Source organism: Haemaphysalis longicornis, unplaced genomic scaffold (assembly GCF_048455015.1).
Source record: "Haemaphysalis longicornis isolate Haplotype H1 unplaced genomic scaffold, Haemaphysalis longicornis Haplotype H1 scaffold_1, whole genome shotgun sequence".
In the NCBI taxonomy this organism is placed as follows: Eukaryota; Metazoa; Arthropoda; class Arachnida; order Ixodida; family Ixodidae; genus Haemaphysalis; species Haemaphysalis longicornis.
The window spans coordinates 99,800,892-99,824,559 of NW_027526203.1; positions in this window are offsets into that span (position 1 = coordinate 99,800,892).

The window sequence follows — 23,668 nt, forward strand, 5'->3', positions numbered from 1 at the left end:
GACGCTTTTCTATTTTCCTTTTGCCCCAAACACCGCCCCAGCCGGCGATCGAAGCCACGAACTCTTGTTCAGCCGCCTCAGCCGCTGATCCACCGATGCAGGCGAAGCGATTTCTCATATTTGTCTTGTTTTGTCGTCTCGGCAGAAGCGCCACGGTCAACGGCCCAGATTTGTTGCGAACTACTCAGAATGTTTTACATACTTTAATTAGTGAACGCCGCTGTTTGGAGAAAACGGGAAAATCGAAACGTATGTAAGGAATACTCGGCTGATTTACACTTCTTCGTTTAGGTCCTGGTAATGTGAATTACATGGCTTCTTATAGCGTGAGCTACACTGCCCGGATTGAGTAGTTTGACGTGGCTTCTGGAGAGCCGTGCTGCGCATGCGCGAGGAGCAGTGACGTCACACGGCGCACAGAACGTAGCTCGCTGCCCGGCGTCTCTGACACACCCCACGCGCCCAGCGTCTTCGCCGACCTCCGTTCGGCACGTGGCGGCCCGGTCCACTTGATGATCGTGGGAGGGTGGTCGGGTGTGCAATCGATGGCTCGTGCGTCGCAGCAACACTGGCGTGCGCCTGTGGCACCAGCTTCGCTCTGGGGCGATTGGTGACGCTGCGCAGGAACCGCTTGATAAATATACATGTGTCACACAATGCGTATACCGTGTGTGTGTCATTGAAGTAAGCATGATATTCAAGCTAATCCTAGACGACCAGGAAAGCTAAGAATAACCAGCTGAACCTTAGCTCACGCTACGTATATCCTGACATACCCGAGCTAAGCCACTGCTATTTTTTTTCATCGGTGCCCACGCGTTGAAGCGAGAAGAACCACCACATTTACAGCCTTCATTTTGAACATAAGTGCTAACGATCACAACGAAAGTGCGGTGCCGCCCATGTGTACGAGATTTCGGCGCACGTTAAAGATCCCCAGGTGGTCAAAATTAACCCGGAGCCCTCCACTACGGCGCGCCTCATCGCCTGCGTTGCGTCGGCGCGTTAAACCCCACAATCAATCAATCAGAAAGTGCGGTGCTTACGTCATGCTAGCTATGTTTATCGCAACAAGGAATGACGCGAGTAAGGAAACACCCCAACCTCTGAATAACGTAGGGACGCTACGTGACAAATAGAGAGTTTTAGCAGACCGTGTTTGACGCTCCGCTATGCTCCCGACGGCCCGCTTAGCACAACCAGCAGCAGAAAGGCTTTTGTCAGCAGCAGAAAGAATGTCAGCAGCAGAAAGGCTTTTAGCTAAGCGATAACGTATCTCCCTCGACAAGGAATGATTCGCGCGACTGGTCTTTTCCTGCGCGTGTGTAAACCAAACCTTCATCCAAAGGAAACAGAAGGATTTGATTGATTGATTGATTGATTGATTGTAGGGTTTAGCGCGCCGACGCAACGCAGGCGATGAGGCGCGCCGTAGTGGAGGGCTCCGGATTAATTTTGACCACCTGGGGATCTTTAACGTGCGCTGAAATCTCGTACACACGGGCGTTTTTTGCTTTTCGCCTCCATCAGAAAAGCGGCCGCCGCTGCCGGGAATCGAACCCGCGACCTCGTGCTCACCAGCGCAACGCCTTAGACAGAAGAATTTGTATTTTGTCGCTCAAATAAATCAAAATACCGTGTTTTTTGCCTCATTTAACCTTTATTACTTTTCGTATAGCCAAGTCATGGCTGTCTTTCTTGGCGCTGCATAGAAGCAGCTCCGCGCTGTGTTGTTCGGCGTTTTTCGCTTCCGTTCCAAAATTCTGAACTTCGTTGATGTGTGTGCCACCTTTGCCTATTGGGAAGCGCTTTAGCGATTTCGTTGCTCGTGTTCCGACTGACGAAACGGAATTTGGTGTAGCGCGCTCGCCTCGCGGGCCGCAGCCATGTTGGGATTCCGCGCTTAGCGTAAGCTGCCGCGACGGTGCCCTAAGAGTGCCCGGTTAGCGGAGCGGGGCACCGATCCGGTATCGGCGCTAGGGTCCTACCGCGCCACGCGTGCGCAATGGCGCTCCCGCTTACTATCGGAGTGGAGCGGACCGTCAGAAACGGTCAGCTAAAACTCTCTAATGTAATGTCATGTCTGTCGTATAACTTGTTAGCGGCGGCATTAAAGGCAATAACTCATACTTTCGGATAGATTGCTCTTTGTGCCAATCCTGTAACCGTAGACATTCGGCATTCGTTTTGTAATCTCACTGTTAAATATTCATCCGTATAGGTCAAGTAGTGCGCGCTAGGTCTGAGCCAGATCAGTAGCATTCACAGCAACAAATTTCTACTGCGCCCATATTAACTTGTTCTTTTTGAAAGTTTGAAGAATCTTTGGATATTTAATATTTATTTCCAGTTGTGCGTGCTTCTAATTTCCAACTTTCAGAGTCATAAAAGGAAAAAAGTTGCCATTCTATGCAGACTGATGCTCTCACGCATAAACCCTAAGTGGCCTGATTCTGCGGAGAAAACCGGTTTTATTAAATAAAAAGTCGGTAAAAGAAGTATGGAAGAAGTCCCGCCTCTAGAACATCAGTTTGGCCAGTCCGTTTTTTGGACGTGTCTGAAGATTTATGGTGCTATGGAACACCCCGTTACAAGTACCCAGAAGACACGCAATTTTTTATGCATGGATAACCTCAAAAGCAGCCTTTGCGATGCGTGTAGGATTACGGAAGTCGACCCGAGTTTTCTGGCGGGTCAGTGTTTTATATAGCCTACATCGTAAGAACGCAGGTAGCAATCGAATTCCTTCGGGGGCATCGACACTGACCAAACAAAAAAAAAACTCTCAGTGGCCGTATAACATGCAGTGCCCTCTTTACACTGGCGGTAGTTTGCCGTTTGGATTTTGTGACATGAAAACTTCAAAATGGAATGTTCCCCGATCCAATTTTCTCGCATGCAAGGGGTCCAAATTGACGCGACGATGTTGGAGCCCCACGAGGAGCAAAGGTGCCATGTTTGGGGATGTGGATTTTCGTAGACAACTCTGAGACATAACAAAACGGAAAAGAGATGATAAGAAACCTTTCGCGTTGACTGCTGTCCTTTTCCCTCACTTTGTGAGCACTTTCGCCAGGCATACCCTTGCTAATTGTGCGATGAAGTCGTAAAAGGCATGAGGCATGAAATGGAAAAGTCAACCTTCCTGTCAGCAAACCAGGAGCAGGCGATTGAGGAAAGAAATCCGCAATCACAGCAAGTAGCAACCATCCTATTTTTGGGGAAATCTCGCGAGTGAGCCACTTTTGGCCCATTTGTGATGACGGCATGGGCCTAGGACTGACGACCCACCAGATAAACCTGGAAAGGGACGGAGCTTGGCGTTTTCGCCGTTCACTCGGGTGGGTATGCGCAATGTTTCGGTCTTCGGCCATGGATATGGCGAAGCAACATTATGCTTGATTTTTTTGTCATTTGTGTATCCACTGAGGGCGAAATATATCTAATATCGTAATAAATTCTACTTCCGCCGTCTGCACCTGCTTCGTCTCCGACGACCATAGAAAAGAAAAAAAGAGAAAGTAGTTTCCCTAAGTTGACTGCGAATCTCCCTCGATAAATCCTTGGCTATCATGCTTTTTCGGTTTATCGCATTTCTCATGGAGGCGAAAAGCAAAAACGCCCGTGTGTACGAGATTTCGGCGCACGTTAAAGATCCCCAGGTGGTCCAAATTAATCCGGAACCCTTCACTACGGTGCGCTCATCGCCTGCGTTGCGTCGGTGCATCAAACCCAACAATCAATCAATCAATTTATCAATCACTCAATCAATCATTTTTACGTTTATATTAATTTTAAATTAGTTTAGCCTGAAAACGGTCGCGCTCATGGCAACAACAAAGCTATTTCTGATCTGATCTCATCTGAATTAGTTTAGCCGCAACTTAGGAATTGAAGGCGCACGTAGAGCTTGCTGCCTTCGTCGTTCTACTCGGCAAGAGCGGCGCCGACGGTCGATGTGCTTGACCCGTTCATTCACTAATCGTTGCGATTCGATAAACTAACCAGCAAAGGCGAAAATGCGGTTATATCCTTGTCACCCGTTTCCTTTAAATTTAGGGTGCACTGTCAGAAGATATGGGGAGTCGACTCCAGAGAGCCAACAAACCCCACCGAATCTACAGGGCACAGGTGACAAAGGGGGTGGCCGTCTGATGTGCGGCTTTCGCCGACTAGAGCGGCAAGAATGAGCAAGAGCCTTGAACGGAAAACAACACAGACTTATATTTACACAGGCAAATCACAAATACAAGCACAAGGTAACGGATCGATAATTTCTGACAACTTAGATGGAATTCGAATACAAGAAACAGTCCAATTAGACAAGATGATACAAACAGGAGCGTACGTTAACAAATGAATATTACGAATCGGAGCAGTTAACTAAAAAAGAAACGAACAGTTCGATGCATATGAGAGACAGAGTCCCAGCATATTCACCGACCGGGCCGGACGATGCACCGCTGTCGGAGGCGAGTCGGCTACCTGGGAAGCGTGGCTTCGCTGTAGGCCAGGCCGTCCGAGACGATCACGGTCATTCGAGGCCCGGGAGCACGTTGGAGTCCTCCAGGGCGCGGGTCGCCGATGGTGTGATGTACAAACTGGCAGGTGCCGTTGTCAATCACGACGTCCAAACGTAGCTGGTGGGTTTAGGTGCGGCTTCTCTTTTTATACGCGCGCCGGCGCGGAGAAGGAGAGCACAACACACAACGCGCCCGCCGCCGTGAGCGAATAACTTCCCTCTTCTCCATTCTAGAATGATCGACGCTCTTTAGAACTGGCAAGGCCACGCGCACCTCCTCGAAAGTACTGGAAGCTTCGACGAAACCGGAGCGGCGGATGTTTTATTTTTGTTGTTTTCTCGCCGGCGAGCCGGCGAGTGATCGTGTTACCGTCTCTTCGTTCGAGAAAGCTCCATATTGTCTAGGGGCGAATGGAACCGAACTGAATGAATCGGACGAGTGTAAGAATTTAGGCGCTGTACAATAAATGAAAAATTTATACGGTACGTTTAGACGTCGTACGCTCGAGTTTGTGACAATCCTGAAATAAAAAGCACGCCACACGCCGCTTGCAGGGCCGTTTCCATATTGTATTGACATTAAAGGAGCCATGAAGAGAAAACAAAAGTTTGTTTTATTCGAAAGATTAGGTGTTTCATAGTACCCCAAGCGCTTTCCCGGAAGCAAATGATGCATTATTCACTGAGAAATAAGGCAATTTAAGCCAAAATTTTAAATCTCCCGCTAAAATTGAACATTCCGTGACGTGTACAATGGCGTCATAGACCCGATCCATGAAACAGATACTTAGTATGTCGACTCCATATAGCACCCACACGCGGGAGTCGATCGAGACGGCGGCCATTTTAGAAATACTAGAAAAACCTAGTGCACCCGCAGCCCTAGTCATGGAATCGCCTGATCCGGAGAACAAAACTCTCGCCGAGGAGCTCGGGCTTGCATTTAACAACCTCACACCACAAAAACGCTCAATGCTTCTAAGTGCACGAGCGGCAAGAGTTGTGGGATACGCGGTGGACGGGAAAGCGACCATTCCGCGATAGCCAACAGACGAACGCCCAGCCGTCGGCACCGCTGCCTCGTCAGCCCCGTCGCGACGGACGAATATAGACTGGTACGTATGTGCCGTGTTTTGATTACGGTTAATAATAGTTCAATTTCAGTAGCAGTATCACTTATGCCAGTTGGCCGGTGTCGTGTATGGAAAGCCGTTCGCGCGAGCTCTCTGCTTCGACCAGAAAGATACGAGCGTCAATGCGCGGTGTTTACGGCATTTTTTTCCCCAAGGTCAGAGCGATTTGACGAAGTCGGCGACGAGCGCCAGCAGGTCCCAGGAGTGAGCTAACGTAAGGGTCCCTGCCGTAACTGAACAAACTGAAGTTTTCAGTGGTTGTAAACTGGAAACGAGCTCGTAACGACAGCAGCAAGCCAACACCATTCGAAACTTACGCGACGACTGGCACTATCTCGTCGCTTCTTGCTGTTCCTTACTCCCCTCGTTTCTATTTTTACCTTTGCTGGTTGGCGATATGACGGACAACCTCCTGCGAAGGGATTACGATACGAAGCAAAATCGCGGCTGTGCGTGCTGGAACGGTTCGTTGGCCCCGAAGAGCCTCGAACCCGAAAATTCGTCTGCGCGACGGCGAGATGTCGATCTCGGCCGGCGCGCTAGTTTCGTACGCATTGGCGCACACGCTTGCGAGTTCGTTCTGACCTTCAACCGTTTACTCCACCGTTCTTTGTCATAAAAAGAATGTGCAGTATGTTTCACGGGCATTTAGCTCGCTATGCAAACTGTAAGCCCTGCCTAACATGCGTTTGCTTCTGCCAGCCTCCGCCAATCGCAGAGCTTAGCCCATGTGACGGCATAGGTTCTGTTGCGGGAAATGAGCTGGTGGGTCGCATGACCATTCCCGTTTTTCCTAATTATGTAGCTTATTTGAGCGAAGTTTGCGTTATAAGTGGTGTCGTTATGGTTCTAACGAGGCAATCTTTCGAATGAACCAAACTTGTGTTTTCTCTTCATGGCTCCTTTAAGAAGCAACCAGACAGGGTTTCACTTTGTGGCTTCGCACGCCGCAGCTCTGAGGCTCCTTTCATTTCGCCAAGCTTTTCTTTTTCGCCCTCATCTCATGAAGTCTTTCCGGAACTACCAAAATTTCCGCCACGCGCGAGAAGAAACGCGGTTTGCGGTAATTGCCGTTCCCTTACTCTTGTTTTTTGCTGTCCTGGTGTCGTGCCAAAATGCGGCCGCAGTCCTAAGGCACATCCTATATGCAGCCTAGCAGCATCCCGTAACCAGAGTGCTCACGACGCTGGCTGGGTTAAATCACGTCAAGAAGGGCACAACGAGGAGGCTCGACGCAGAAGACTCGCCGTAACCACACATTTCCGCTATGTGCCGGCTTTTTCTGCTGCCTACACCCCACACGCCCTTTCCTCTTTCCTTGGGGCCTCGGTTTTTTTTTCTACAGTTGGAAAGAAGGTCATCCACAAAGAGCTCCGCTTCTTCACTGCGTAAGTGAAAACATTCACCACCCGCTACAAGTACAAAGCTTCTGTCGGCTCTTGTGCGGAAACATAAAACAAAAAATTCGCGCATCTCCACGAAGGGAATCATGACGAGTGGGCGAAGCACTAGGATCGTTCTTACCGTAAATCACCCACTCGCCCACCCACTCGCGCATGTAAATGAGTGACAACGCGTGTGTACAGCATATTCTATTCCAATCCAATCCAATGCTCCTCGCGCATGCTCCAGGACCCACGCGAAACTGCTGAACTCTCTCTCTCTCTCTCTCTCTCTCTCTCTCTCTCTCTCTCTCTCTCTCTCTCTCTCTCTCTCTCTCTCTCTCTCTCTCTCTATCTATCTATCTATCTATCTATAACTTTTGTGAATCTCTCTCTCTCTCTCTCTCTAACCTTTTGTGAACCTTTTATTTTGTCCTTGTTAACCTTTTGTGAAAATTTTTTTCCACAGATGGTTCGATTTACAGTGCTGTGCGTCTCTCTCTCTCTCCTCTCTCTCTCTTTCGCCCTTTTCCCGCGAATTAGAGTTGATAGTTATGTTTTTTGCTTTTTTGCCGCGCTTTGCCACCTTTTAGGTGGTTTGACATACACATATTCGGTTTATAACGGTGGCCGCACGGGCGCCAACGAACGGACATTGCGAGGTCATAAGGTGCTCCGCACCTAAAAGATTAAGGGTGAGGCTCTGAACTTTACAAGTATGTAAAGGCGCAACCTTAGTCCGTCCTTCTGTTCATCTGCTGTTGAACGTTCTGTTGAGTGTTGCGACAGCACCAGTTACAACGTCATTAGAGGAAGAGAGCACTTGCATGGCCTCTCTGCAGGGGGCACAGGGGTCAGCAAAGCATGTTGTTGGGCTAGTTGGTTCATATTCATACTTAAAACTGCACATTCGGACGGGACAAGGAAAAGAAAGCACAGGATGGGCGCAGACTCGCGACTAGTTTATTGAAAAAAAATGGAGCATGCTAATATACCCACACCAGCACATGCGCACACATGTCACCACCTTTATCACATGATATAACGGTTTAGAAATTCATATTCATTTCCATACAATGATATGGATGGTTCACCTGCACACTGGTCACCATGCTTTCGGATGAAAAAGGCCTCGATTAATTCCCTTGCCACCTCTCCTCTGCTTTTGCTCAGCACCTTTGTCTGAGTCAAATCTGGCTCGCATGGCTTGCTTTCACAAGCCATGCAATGGTGCGGAAGGTGGGATCCAGTTTTATTACGCATATTCGGCTGGTGTTCCCTTAAACGGTCGTTAACAGGGGTAACTTGATTAGCAACCCACAGAGCTTGTCGACCCGGCCCTACAGGAGCCCCCGTCCGCTCCCGTCGATGCCTCTCAGGGCGACTTACCCTCCTCTTTTTCGGCACGTCACCCTTCCTTGAAACTAGAGGGCGGAGTTATGGGCATTGAAAGAGGACCTTTTGGTCGCCAAAAAGAGGCGAACAAGACAACGTTTTGGCATCTAACATCGCAAATGTGGGCACGATAAATTTTTGGATAAGTGCAAATCATTTCAAACGAAGACGTGCGCCACCTGCAGCTACGACATGGAGATCAAAAAATGTTATTATTTATGTTGGCACACATGCGCCTAGAGTTTAACATAGCCGTTCAATTGTTCCATTAAACAACTGAACTAATTTTGATCCACTGGCTTAAACAAGCTCACTTCTTACATTCACGTTCAATGGCCACTGTCGCTTGCTCGAGCGTCGCATATAGAGAAACGGACATGAAAAAAATACTTGAGGGATAAAAATACTGATTAACAAGAGCACTACACAATTTAATAACAACACAACAAAAAAATCAAAGCCGTTCCACTCAATGCGAAAGCTGTCGGAACTTCAGAGCAGTGATCCGCCATAATGGGCTTTAGCGCCGTCATTCGCTCCCTGCTACCAACCAATGCAAATCAAATTTCCCGTCTTCGTAGTGCTCGCGCGCCCCTGCCTGAAACTGCGCCAGCGGGGGTTCCGTTCTTTTTGTGCTTGATTTTCCTCTCGCACGGGCCTGCGTTGCACTGCCACTTTTAAATGAGGAGCATTTCTTAGGCTCGCGATTTCACTCGTCGATGTTGTCGGCGCCGTCCACACTCTCACTGCGCATGCGCGTCGCGTAGAGGCGCAGGTGCGCGTCTCTCCCCCGTACCCTCCTCGCTCTCAACAACAGGTGCGGCGGTGCGGGAGGAGCGCGTGTACCCCGTGCGCTCTGTCGCTCTCAACAACAGCTGCGGCGGTGCGGAGGGAGCACGTCTGTGCGCGCATGCGTCGTAGCTACCCGTGCGCTGCGTCGCGCTCAACAGTAACGGCGGCAGGGCGTGTACACGTGATAACGGCGTGGTGGGTGCGTGGAAAGTTCGCGCACTTGTGTACGGAAGTGTGCGCATGCGCGTCTCTCCCCCGTACTCCTCTCCCTCGAACGCGGGCGGTGTGTATATAGGCGGCGGAGCGCGCGTTCGGAATTCAGTCAAGGGCGTCTTTGCTTGGCTTTCGCTTGACTTGACGCTTTGCTTGACGGCACCAAGCAATAAAGACAGACTTTAACTTTACACTCCTCGCCTTCGCTTCTCCTTCATTCAATAAATAAGAATAATAAAGACGAAATAATAACAATTAAGCATTCCCAAACCACACCCAATTACGCAACATTCACGCGATACCCCCACCACTCTGCGACGCATTTACTCGAGTTCCCCCCGTGGGAAGATGCGGGCGGGTTTTTTCCCTCTAACTTTCGTAAAAACCAATCCAACGAGCGGTGCCGGTTAATTACCTATATCTTGCCTCAAATTTACCTGCAGTTTTTTTTGCGCTAAACAAGGTGGAGATGTATGAGAAGCGCCAGAGGTTCACGAGGTTCGAACGGTTATAGCTATTTAAACCGCGTGGTTTTCGAAGCCTCTGGGTTACGCAGCGACTACAGCCGCTACGATGGAACGCTGTGTGGCTCTACTTGGGCCAGCGAGTGAGCTACGATGACAAGCGAGCCCCTAAAGAGCTCTGAACTTGAAACCGATAAACAATAAATACAAGAGCGACGATGACTTATAAAGAAATCGACATTGTAGTACATGAGGATCGTTAAGCAACTTTTCAGCAATTTTCTCATGCACAACGATTTTATTCGAATTATTTAGGCAATACGTCTCATCCCTGCTAAGCGCAAGCCTGTACAAACTCGAAGAACATTTTTCAAAATGTGTTTAGCAGCCGAACAGATTTTTGATGGAAGAGCATATTTTAGAGCCCGTCGGCAGTGACATTTTTAAGGCAGGAGGAAATCCGGCTGCGCAGTGATGATTCGAGGTTACTTCTTCAATATAAGAATGATCTGCTAAAGAAAGTGTGTTCTATGCTCAACCGTCGCATGGAAAGTGGAATGTCATTGAGTATGCTTCTATAAACGAGGATGGGACTGCACATAATTGAAGGAATTTGAAGGAAGGAACCACAGTGAAAATTCATGGAAAGAAGATTAGAACTACCGCCATTTTCACATTTTTCATTGGGCCTTTTGCAACTGGGTTCCTTCACACAGCTGCTTGCGGTTGTTTTCCGGGAGATTTCCCCATAGTCAACGCTACCCGGTAACATGACGGTCGGTCTCAAACTGCGCTTTAAAGCGAAACTTGAGGCTAAGTGGTGTTCACATAAGCGCCGATCTTGAAAATACGAATTTATAGGCATTTATAGACATCTAGGCACGAACGCTAGAAAAGCCACTTATAGGCCGTATAAAAATACCATTAAAGCCATTCTTAACCTCTCCTTAATCGAAAGGCGGCGATAGGAGCGCAACGAAAACGAAAGGCATTTGCCTAAAACCATGTCTTACAGCAACTGTCCTCAGACCGGCACTGGTGTTTTCCTTTCTCGGCGCACGCTCCCCGGCTCGTTTTCTTAATTGTTTATACATCCGGTTTTTTGCACCTCGAAACGCGCGTGCTTCAAACATAAACATCTATGGCTTTCATCTCTAAAAAATCTAGGCCCAAATTTCTCCGTCGTTGGCAGGCGTCACAGGAACTGACGCAGCATCGAACCGAAATTCAAAAAATTCTTCATCTGTTTCTATCACCGACCGCATTCTCCCCTTCCCTTTCAGAAAGAAAGTGGTGAAAAAATGCCCGCCGGGTGGATCGGAAGCCACGACCTCCAGAATACCGGTCTGGTGGGATGACCACTACGCTACCGGCAGGGCTGTTTCCCCACCATTTTCTCCGGTATTTATGTTAAGGTATTTTTGTTTCCTGCACTTGGGGGTGTAGCCAGCGCCACTCGGACTACTCGGGGTGAAGGGGACCTTCTTTTTAACCCCCGGGCCATGACTCGAGTGTGTGCGACATGTCGAGAGTGGCCGACCAGCGTTGAACCCTATTAAACTACCTTCGGCACCAAGGCTGCCAGAACAGAGGCTCGCGCTATGCACGTAGCGAATCAGAAAGGGGAAATGAGTGGCTCGGTGGATTAAGAAAAAAAAAACAAGGGTGAAGTCCGAGTCCGGAAGTCTGAGTTCTAATCGTTGACAGCAGTCTAGGCACGTCACTTTGTTGACGGCTGTTTCACCGCCTGTGTATTCTTGGTGTTAGGGGAGCGCCAATTCGCTCCAATAAACTTGTTTTTTAGTCAAGACAGCTGTGTCGTCTTTGGCTACGTGACATCTGGTAGAGGGGCGGGGTACGCACCCTTTATGCTACCAACAACCTCTGGAAGCCACCAAGCGCGTCCAACTAGAGGCAGCCGCCTGCAAGGCCTCCTGCTGCCTGCAAGCCAGCCGACTGCAAGGTCTCCCACCCGAGTTTGTTCTCCTGCCAGACGGGCCCAAAAGAACGACCACTGCAACCACCACCATGGTGAAAGAAGCAACATCAACAATCGTCCTGCACCAGCCACGGGAACCGCCATCCTTTCGAGGAAGTCCCACAGAAGATCCAGAAGAATGGTTTTAGAAACTGGAGCGCGTCCGGATCTTCAACAGGTGGGACGACGCAGAAACGTTCCGGCATGTTTTCTTTTACTTGGAAGATTCAGCTTGCACTTGGTTCGAGAACCACGAGAGCTCGTTGACCAACTGGGCTCACTTCAAAAGCGAGTTCCTGAAGACCTTTACTACCGTGGTCAGAAAAGAACGCGCAGCGCTTTTGCTGGAAACTCGAACGCAGCACCCCAACGAAGGGGCCATGATCTTCGTCGAGGAGATCAAGCGACTTTTTCGGCGTGCGGACCCAGAAATGACGGAGGAAAAGAAACTACGTTTTCTGATGCGAGGTTTGAAGCAAGAGCTCTTCGCGTGCCTTGTTGGCAATCCCCCCACCAAGACCGTGTCCGAATTCGCGTCTGAGGCCGCCACGATGGAGAAGACGCTCGAAATCCGAACGAGGCAGTACGACCGCCCAATCAATGCGCTGGTTTCGGAGACGATTGGTGCCGGCACTAATAACTCTGAATCACTACGCGACACCATCTGTGCAGTGGTGAGGGAGGAGCTGCGGAAACGTTTGCCGACGACGACGCCGCAACCTCAAGTCGCTTCCCTGACTGACGTGATCCGGGAAGAAGTACAGCAGGCTTTGGGAACTTCTATGCCGTCCGAAGCACCCCGTCCGAAGGCTATGACCTACTCCACGGCTGTTCGTCGACCCCTCCCTGTTCCAACACGTCGTCAAGAGGCCCCGCCGTACCGCCCCCCCAATGTCGCCCGCCCGACCCCCTGTATCCCGAAACCAGGCGCCAAGGGAGACCGAGGTGTGGCGAACGCCCGATAATCGCCCGCTGTGTTACCACTGTGGAGAAGCCGACCACATCTACCACCACTGCCCTTACAAGAGGCTAGGTTTGCGAGAATTCTCCGTCGACGCACCTCGCCCTCTCCCTTGCTAACGACCACGTGAGATCGACGAGTATCTCTCTCAAACAAGCCGTGGCCCAGCCCGTTTCAACCGGTCGACGTCGCCCTACCCGTACCAATCGCCGAACCACCGTAGCAATGCTGACTTCGCTCTTGGAAGGTCCCCAGCCCACGCGGGGGAAACTAAAAGCAGCAACTTCTGGAGGTGAAGTTGCTCTACGGCGAAAAACCAGAAACCCTCCAACGACGCAAGGACGTGCCAAGACAGTGATTCACGACATGCCGTCATCCCGACGACCCGACCTAACTCTCACGAGACTCCCGAACACGACGATAGCTACACAGCGCGACGCGTACCCGACGTGACCGAGCCTGCCGCTGAGAAGACGACGACGACGCACAGCGCCCGACCGTCAATACACACAAGCCGAGATGCGACACCCCGACGCACCCGGAACTCGAGGAAGGTGGAGTCCGACGTCAAGGTGTCCGTCGACGGCTTTGATGTAGTCGCCCTCGTAGACACGGGAGCCGACTACTCAGTAATGAGCGGACCATTTCCGTCTAAGCTGAAGAAAGTTATGACCAGATGAGACGGTCCGCACATACGCATATCAGGAGGCCACCTCGTGATGCGAAGTGAACCTGCACATCCCTCGTCACCGTAGACGGCACGACGTACCCTGACGCTTTCGTTCTCTTGCATAACTGCTCCCGTGACGTAATTCTCGGAATGGACTTTTTGACGGACAACGAAGACAGACCAAGTCGAAAACTTTTTCCTCCGATCACTCCATGACGCCGGAACCGAACCCCGAACACCGTGCAGCTGTAAGGATCGCCGATGATCATGTCACCCTACCACCCCGCGCAAGCTTAATGATCACTGTCTACTGTGAAGGGGCTGCGACAAGAGGCATTGTGCGGTTTAAGCAACGCAGATCCCACGTTTTGGTCACCAATTTCACCGAGGTGAACCAGCATTTAAACAAGGGCGCTGCAATTGCGTTCCTCGATGAAACGCAACAAGCAAGTGACGTGATCGCAGTCGCCGACTTTGAACGCGCACCCGAAGATACCTTCAAGCTCCCGCATCAGTTCGACATGAATCCAGCGCTCCCGCAAGAAGAAAGGAACCAGTTATTGGCTTTGCTTTATCGCTATAGCGAGTGTTTTTCGTGGAACTCAAAGTTACGTCAGACACCTCTGGCGAAGCACCATATAATAACCGAAGATGAAGCCCGACCTACCCGACAGTCACCGTACCGCATATCTCCACACGAGCGCGAAGCCATCCGGACTCAAGTAGACGACATGCTCAGCGACATGATGCAGCCATCTAAAAGTCCGTGTGCTGCGTCGGTCGTACTCGTGAAGAAAAAAGACGGCACTTTAAGGTTCTGCGTTGACTACCGGAGACTGAACAAAATCACCAAAAAAAAACGTGTACCCCCTGCCACGAATCGACGACGCCCTCGACCGCCTCTGCCACGCGAAGTACTTCTCATTGATGGATCTGAAGACCGGCTGCTGGCAAATTGATGTGGACGAGAAAGACCGAGAGAAGACTGCATTTGTAACCCCGGACGGCCTATACGAGTTCAAGGTGATGCCGTTTGGGCTGTGCACGGCGATGGCAACGTTTCGAAGGGTCATGGACACTGTCCTAGCTGGCCTGAAGTGGCTCATCTGCCTCGTATACCTTGACGACGTTGTGGTATTCGCCCGGACTTTCGATGAACACCTTGCAAGGTTGGAGTCTGTACTCGAGGCTATTCGCTCGTTGGATTTAACGCTGAAGCAAGAAAAGTGCCGCTTCGCTTACGAGGAACTCAAGTTTTTGGGACACGTCGTCAACTGCGCGGGAGTCCTGCCTGACCCGGTGAAGACATCAGCCATAGCGAACTTCCCAAGACCGAAAGACAAAATTTGCGTGCGAAGATTTCTCGTGACAAGCTTCGCACGCATTGCAGAGCCACTCACGCGCCTGACAAAAGATAGCACCCCTTTCGGCATGGGAAAACGCCTAAGAAAAAGCATTCTGCGAGCTGTAACAATGCCTGCAAAACCCGCCCGTGCTCGCTCATTTCGACGAAAACGCCAAAATGGAAATGCACACGGACGCCAGCGATATAGGTTTTTATTTATTTATTTATTTCAATACCTTCAATGCCCAGAGGGCGTTACAGAAGGGAGTGGTTAAGTTTACAAAACAATTGTACACGGGGAGATTAGTCATGTTAGACTTATTATAAATGCGGTTTACATATGTTTCCACAAATTATACAAAAGTAATAGCAATATACAGGCTCAAACAATGAATTAAATACAAAGCGAGCATATGAACTAATGGAATGCAATTTAAAAAAAACCAGTTATCAAATAACATCAGCGTATGAGACCAAAACACAAGCAGAAGAAAATACAAAACGAACATACGAACACACGAAAAAATAAACCCATCTACCAAAAAGAAATCAGTATAAAAGATAGGGAGACCGAATACATGTTCCATAAATATACAATGCACGCGTGTAAACAACAAGAAGAGAAAAAAAAGTTTAATGGGAACGAAAGTAGCATTCGGCGGCCGTTCGAAATGCGCTCGCATTGGTGATTGTGGCGATTGAGGTTGCCTTTGGGTGCCTTCCTCGTCCAAAAGCAAAGCGGTTGCGAAAATGTAATCGCCTATGCAAGCCGGGGTCTATCGAAGGAGGAAAAAAACTACTCTGCCTCCGAAAAAGAGTGCCTGGCTATCATATGGGCCATTTCGAAATTTCGCCCATACGTGTATGGCAGACGGTTCAAGGTTGTGACAGACCACCACGCGCTGTGTTCGCTCGCCAATTTGAAGGACCCCTATGGCCGTCTTGGGCGGTGGAGCTAGTGCCTGCAAGAGTTCGACGTTACAATAGTCGACAAATCTGGCAGGAAACACTCCGACGCCGACTGTCTGTCCCGCGCCCCGTCGACCCACCACCACAAGACACCGATGAAGACAGCGCGTTCTTCGGAGTCGTGACAGAGAGTGACCTAGCCGCCAAGCAGCGTGCCCACCCCGACCTGCGCGTCATGATCGACTACCTCGTAGGACGCAATGTCGCCCTGCCTAAGGCGTTCAAGAGGAACTTACCAGCATTCACCCTCAAAAACTCCGTCCTCATGAAGAAGAATTTCAGCCCCGGAACGAGAATGAATTATCTACTTTTGATCCACGCAGACCTTCGTGACGAAATTTTGGAAGCCTGCCACGACGACCCGTCTTCCGGACATCTCGGAACAGCTCACACTATTGGAAAAATCAAGGCGAAGTACTTCTGGCCCCGACTTACATCCGACGTCACCCATTATGTTCGGAGTTGCCTTGACTGCCAGCGACGAAAAACGCCGCCGACAAGACCCGCCGGAATACTGCAACCGATCGCCGTCCCGTCGAGGCCATTTCAACAGATCGGAATGGACCTTCTAGGCTCGTTCCCTACGTCACGGTCACAGAACAAGTGGATTGTCGTAGCGACAGACTACATGACGCGCTACGCAAAGACCGCCACTCTTCCGAGGGGGACTGCACAAGAAGTCGCCAAGTTCTTCATAAACCAAATTGTGATGCGACATGGAGACCCTGAAGTCCTTATCAGGGACCGCGGAAAGGCTTTCACTGCGGAGCTTATGCAAGGAATCTTACGCTACAGCAACACGGATCACCGAAGAACTCCGGCGTACCACACCCAAAAGAACGGACTAACGGAACGCCTGAACAAGACAATCGCGGATATGCTGTCTATGTACGTCGACGCTGAACATAACACTTCGGAAGAATTCCTTCCGTATGTCACGTTTGCGTACAACATGGCTATCCAGGAAACCACAGAGATGACACCGTTCGAGCTTGTCTACGGAAGACGGCCGACTACGATGCTTGACACCATGCTTCCCCACGTGGAAGAAGACGACCTCCACGCCGACGTCCAAGGATAGCTTCAGTGTGCGGAGGAAGCCCGACAGCTCGCTCGAGTTCGTATAACGGACCAGCAGCTGGTGGAAGCCGGCCGCTACAACTTCCGACGCCGAGACGCCGAGTACCAACCAGGGGATCGTGTGTGGGTTGGGACTCCCATCCGACGACGCGGACTCAGTGAGAAGCTTCTGCGACGGTATTTTGGACCCTACCAGATTCTACGACGTGTTGGCCAATTAACCTACGAAGTGATCCCCAATGGTGATTCCGGCCCATCACGACGACGCACGCGACCCGAAGTCGTCCATATGGTTCGCCGCAAACCGTACTTCGCAAGATGACGGACTTTTTTTGTTGTTTTGTTGTTGCTGTTTGTTCGGACTGTCGTTTTATTTTAGCATCGAGTCAATGCACTCTTAGAGGTGGTAATGCCGCGAACCATGTACGGGTTTGTTTATTTATTGTTCGTTTTTAATGCCCGGCCGCGCCCGGCTCTGTTATCTGTGTCCCATGCGAAGCGCGTGTTCCATTCTTTATTTTTATGCCGCACGGGCTATGTCATTCAGATAAGCAGACTGTTTCGCCCTAACGGATGCGAGACGCTACAACCTCCGACGCCGAGATGCCGAGTGCCGCCCAGGGGATCGTGTGTGGGTTTGGACTCCCATCCGACGACGTGGGCTCAGTGAGAAACTTCTACGACGGTACCTCGGACCCTACCGGATTCTACAACGTGTTGGCCACCTTACCTACGAGGTGATCCCCGATGGTGATTCCGGAACATCACGACGACGCAGGGGGCCCGAAGTCGGCCACGGGGCTCGCTTAAAATCTTTCTACGCACGATGACGGACTTCTATTTTTTTTATTAGTTCGGACTGTCACTTGTGTTAGCATTGGGTCGATGCTCTCTTAGAGATGGGAATACCGCGAACCATGCATTGGGTTTGTTTATTTGTGTTTTGTTTTTGCCGCCCGGCTGCGCTGGTCTGTGTTATCGCTCTGTTGTGTGCCAAGGGAGGCGCGTGATCGGTTCTTTCTTTCTGTGCCGCATGTGTTATCTCTTCTGATAGGGAGAGCGTTCCGAACTAACGTGAACAGCCTAAAATAATCTTTGTTGATCTACAGTGTTCTAGATACAATTCGACAATTCCAGAAACCCTCGCGCCGAGTGAGAAATTCCCGTTGAGCAGATTCCCCGGCATTCTAATCGCCGACACCAGTCTACGCACGTCACTTTGTTGACTGCTGTTTCGCCGCCTGTGTATTCTTTGCGTTGTTAGGGGAGCACAAGTTCGCTCCAATAATCTTTTTTTTTTTTCTTCAAGACAGCTGTGTCGTCTTTGGCTACGTGACAATATTAATTTTCAGGCCCACGATTCTACTCCGTTTGTCCAGTGTGGAAAGCATGCTTTAGACTGCGCCTATTGATGCCTAAATTGCTTGGAACAGTAGCGACTTGCCGGGTGTTCTCTCCGAATCGTTTCGAAATAAGGAATGGTCCCTCAAACTTTTGTAGTAGCTTCTGGCCTGCTGTCTGCATTTCTCGCTTAACCCACACCTCGTCACCAACAGCGTACTGCGGTGCGCGTTGATGCCGACGGTCGTAGTGCGCCTTCTGCACCTTCTGTGCGGCTCTAATGCTGTTCCTAGCCTTCCTCCATATATTGCTGCACGCCTCCTGCCTATCGACGGCTTGTCCGACGTTCACGGGTGTATCTAAGCCGTCCATGACGGTCAGCTTCGGCAGTTGCCCATAAACGATTTCGTAGGATGTTGTTCCCATCGATCATTTGACGGATATGTTGACCGAATAGTCGGCGGACTGCTGTCGGCTTCTCCGGCCTTGTTGGTCTTCACACACGGTGCCAGTCTTGATTGCATAGTCTGGTTGGTTCTCTCCGTAAGACCGTTAGCCTGTGGGCGGTAGGGTGACGAGCAGTGGTGCTCTACTCCCGTCTGGCGAAGGAAAGAGCGTAGCTGGAGACTGCGGAACGTGGTGGCATGGTCGTATATGAGCTTTTTAGGCATTCCATGGCTCCATTCAAATTTTACTTTCAGGAAGTCGATGACGTGACTGGCAGCCAGCGAAGGCACGGCCGCTACCTCGACGTCTTAGACAGGTTGTCCACGGCCATGGTGGGTAGAGGCCCCACGTGATCAATGCCGATCGTCTGAAAAACCGTGTCTGGAGGCGGGATGGGGCTGAGAAAGACGGGCTGCCTCCCATGAATGCTCTCGTATTTTTGGCATACTTCGCAGCTGGCGACATATGCGCGAATTTGACATTGCATCTTCGGCCACCAAAAGCGCTCTTGTACCTTCCGTAGAGTTGCGCGCAGCCCAATGTGCCCTCCCTAAGGAGAGTCGTGGAAGGCGTGAAATCTCCGACATTAAGGCCGCTGGGACTACGATGACCAGGTGTTCTCCGGTGCGATACTTGAGCCACACATGGCGGTACAGTGTTACATAGCGAAGGGCAAAGTTGTGATTTCTTGAGGATTTGGGGATAGAATCAATTACCGTGGCGAGGTGTGGGTCATCTCGCTGTGCTCTAGTCACATCTCCTTGTAAATAAAATCCAACTGTCACCACGACGGGATGGTGAGAGGTCACCAGTGGGGTGCCGAGAGAGTGCATCGGCCATCTCGTTCAATGCGCAGGGGTGATGGCGTACATGTTACGTGTACTCTTGGAGCGTAGTGACCCAGCGGGCGAACTTGTGCTTCAGATGGCGTTCGGCGAACATCCACGTCATGGCAGCGTTGTCTGTGACCACCTTGAACTCCCGGCCAAACAAGTAATGTCAAAATTTGTCATCGACGCTCCAGACGACGGCTATGAACTCTAGCTCATTGGAATGGTAATACCACTCAGTATCCGAGAGTTTACGGCTAGCATACGCGACGACGTGCTCTTTTTAGGTTGGATCGCGCTGTATAAGCACAGCCCCAAGTCCAACCTGGCTAGCATCGGTATGGACTTCTGTGACCCAGTCTTCATTGAAATGGCTTAGCACTGGGCAACGGGTGAGTTGCTGTTTGAGAGCTATAAAAGCGTCTTGTTGAACAGCTCCCCACACAAATCTTGCGTTCTTTTTCCTCAGGTCGCCTGTCGCCTTTTGATCGGCGGCTTGCCTATGGTAGTTTGTGAGCGCAACGTTTGGAAGCACTGTTATCAAGACGCGCGAGCCGGCATGTCACGTGGTATTATTTGGTTTTTCGCGGGCATCTTTAATACGGAGAAAAACACTAATACCTCATGAAAATAATAAAACAAAGTGTTTATTCTCACGTTTTGAATACCGCTCAGCAGCTTCCTAATTTAGATTTTTTGCCTAGCTTCGTTGGTTCGAAAGTTGGCTAATTAAAATTGACTAATGACCTAATTATGCAACGCAAAAAATAGCGTGAGAAACTACATAGAAAAGGTAGCAACATGCATTTGGTTGCGTGGTTTTAGAGTGCGTGGAGATATTTTTAAACTCTGGCTAAAGTTAGGTGAAGCACCCTTAAATATACATACATATATATACATATATATATAAATATATATATAAAGATAGGGCGGCAGTCTACAGCGCCAAAGGAGGCATATTGGTCTAGTTAGGCTCTTTTTTTTACACCGGTTATTGAAGTTCACATTTTTTTTAAATATACGGAAGAAAGAAAGGAGGAAAAACACGCGCCCAGAGTGGGGACCGAACCCACGCCTTTCGATTAGATCTCGAATGCCTTACCAATTCGGCTATCTGGGCGACTGTGTCCTCCTTCACTTTCTGGGCTATTTATATTTACTAGAAGTGCATCTGACGCTTCAGGGTGGTAGCCAGCGCCACTCTGACTACACGGGGAGAAGGGGACCGTCTTTTCAACACCCGGGGCGTGACTCGAACGTCTACAGCCTGTCATGAGCGGGTAACTGGCGGGAGGGCCTCTTATGCTACCTAGGCATCAAGGCTGCCAGAACCGAGACCCTCGCTAGGCTTTCGCAGAATAATATAGTAAGGAAATGAGGGGCTCCTTGAGGAAATACAGAAAGATAGGTCGGCAGTCTACAACGGCAAAGGAGGCATAGGGGTGTGGTTAGACTCTTTTTTTTACACCGGTTAATGAAGTTAACATCTTTTTCGAGATCTAAAAGGCATTCGAGATCTAATCGAAAGGCGTGGGTTCGGCCCCCACTGTGGGCGCGTGTTTTTCCTTTTTTCTTTCTTCCGTATGTCTAAAAAAATATTAACTTCATTAACCGGTGTAAAAAAAGAGCCTAATTACACCCCTATGCCTCCTTTGGCGTTGTAGACTGCCGACCTATATTTCTGTATTTCCTCAACGAGCCCCTCATTTCCTTACTATATTATACTGCGAAAGCCTTGCGAGGGTCTCGGTTCTGGCAGCCTTGATGCCTAGGTAGCATAAGAGGGCCTCCCGCCAGTTACCCGCTCATGACAGGCTGTAGACGTTCGAGTCACGCCCCGCGTGTTGAAAAGAAGGTCCCCTTCTCCCCGTGTAGTTAGAGTGGCGCTGGCTACCACCCTCAAGCGTCAGATACACTTCTAGTAAATATAAATAGCCCAGAAATTGAAGGAGAACACAGTCGCCCAGATAGCCGAATTGGTAAGGCATTCGAGATCTAATCGAAAGGCGTGGGCTCGGTCCCCACTCTGGGCCCGTGTTTTTCCTTCTTTCTTTCTTCTGTATATTTAAAAAAAATGTTAACTTCATTAACCGGTGTAAAAAAAAGAGCCTAACGACACCCCTATGCCTCCTTTCGCATTGTATACTGCCGACCTATATTTCTGTATTTCCTCAACGAGCCCCTCATTTCCTTATTATATATATATCTACGTATATATATATATTGAGAGACAGAGTTCCAAGATGCAGAAGGACCACTTTTAATTAGGCTGCCGAGCACAGGCCACGGAAAGACGGAACCGCGCGGGGTATGATGATGCTTATACACAGATGACAGTGGCGATGGGTTTGGATGGGTAGAACGAACACAGGGATTGACGCGCCGTGTTCCACACTACATATAACAATGATCATGTCACTTCCACGCATAAATATCAGAGCGATACACTCCCAATGCCCACACATTTTCCCCCACTGCTGAAGGCGGCCGCCAGGCTGTAGAGGGTTACAGCTAGTGACGGGTGAAGTGTTTTAACCGTGAAACGTGCACTATTTCGTTTCCACGTCGACGACGGTCTGCTGAAGTATGCACTGGAGACACGAGATAATTAACTGATGAGGTCTGTTTGAGGACACCGTAGGGGCCAAGGTAGCGGCGAAGAAACTTTTCACAAACTCCTGGAGTACGAACAGGGGTCTAAAGAAGGACCTCGTCCCCTCTGGAGAATTGAACGGAACGATGTGATGAGTCGTAACGGGCCATCCTTTCTTGCTGGCTGGATTCGGTGCGGCCTCTGGCTACACGTCGACAGTGAGCGATCCGTAGGGTGAACTGATCGTGGAAAGGCGAAATAGCGGGGACCGGAGCCGAGAAAAAGGCGGTGTCCAGAGCAAAAGAGGGGGGCGGCCGTAAACAAGCAAAAAGGGCGAGTAACCAGTGGTGTGCTGGACAGCTGAATAATATGCGAATGTCACGAAGGCTAGGATGATGTCCAAGTTTCTGTGGTCCGAGCTGACGTACATCAAGATCATGCCGGACAGAGTGCGGTGAAAACTCTCGGTGAGCACGTTCGTCTGGGGATGGTAACTAGAAGAGGTTTTATGGACGGTGTCCGCAGCCTGAAGCACTTCCGCAAGGACGTGGGAAAGAAATGTTTTGCCACGGTCACTCAACAGAACCAGAGGTGCCCCATGTCGCAAGCTGATACTGCGTAATACAAATTCAGCGACTTCTTGAGCACTACCACATTTTAGGGGAGTGGTCTCAGCGTATCGGGTCAGATGATCCACAGCCGTCACAATCCAGCGGAAACCATGAGTTGTTGGAGGTAATTAAGGGCCCGTACAAGTCTATGCCTACGGCTTCAAAGTGAGTGTATGGGCACTGAACTGGTTGAAGCAAACCGGCCGGGGGTGACGTCGATCGCTTGCGGTGCTGGCACAAATCACAAGAGGCCACGTATCGTGCGACACTGGTAGAGAGGCCGGGCCAGAAAAATCTACTGCGAATGCGATCATACGTTTTCTGAAAGCCGAGATATCCAGAAGTGGCATCATCGTGAAGCGCCTCGAGTATGCGTCGGCGGAGTTGACGGGGAACCACATGAACCCATCTGTAGCCTGTAGGGTGGTAGTTTGCGCGGCAGAGCACTCCGTTCATGATCCGAAAGAGATGAAGTTGACGTCGCAAGCGGATATTGGGTGGCTGGACGGATCCATCGAGGCGGTCGATTAAAACGCGACAATAAGAGTCGGCGCGCTGTAGCGCTTGCAGTTCGGTAGAGTCGGGTACAGAAGCGTGGGTGAGGGGTGCCATGGGTAAACATGGCTGACTGGAGTCGCAGGAGGCTTGCGACACGGCCGGCTGCAACGAGAAAGATGGGGGCCACCGCGACAGTGCGTCGGAATCCAGATGCTTTTTACCGGATCTGTACGTGATGGTGAAGTCATACTGTTGCAGACGCAACACCCAAAGGCCTAGGCGCCCAGACAAATTCTTCATTGTTGATAGCCAGCAGTGGGCATGGTGGTCTGTGACGATGGTAAAATGACGCCCGTATAGGTAGGGACGAAACTTCTGAATCGACCACACAACTGCGAGGCATTCTTGCTCGGTGATACGGTAGTACTGCTCTGCTGGTGTCAA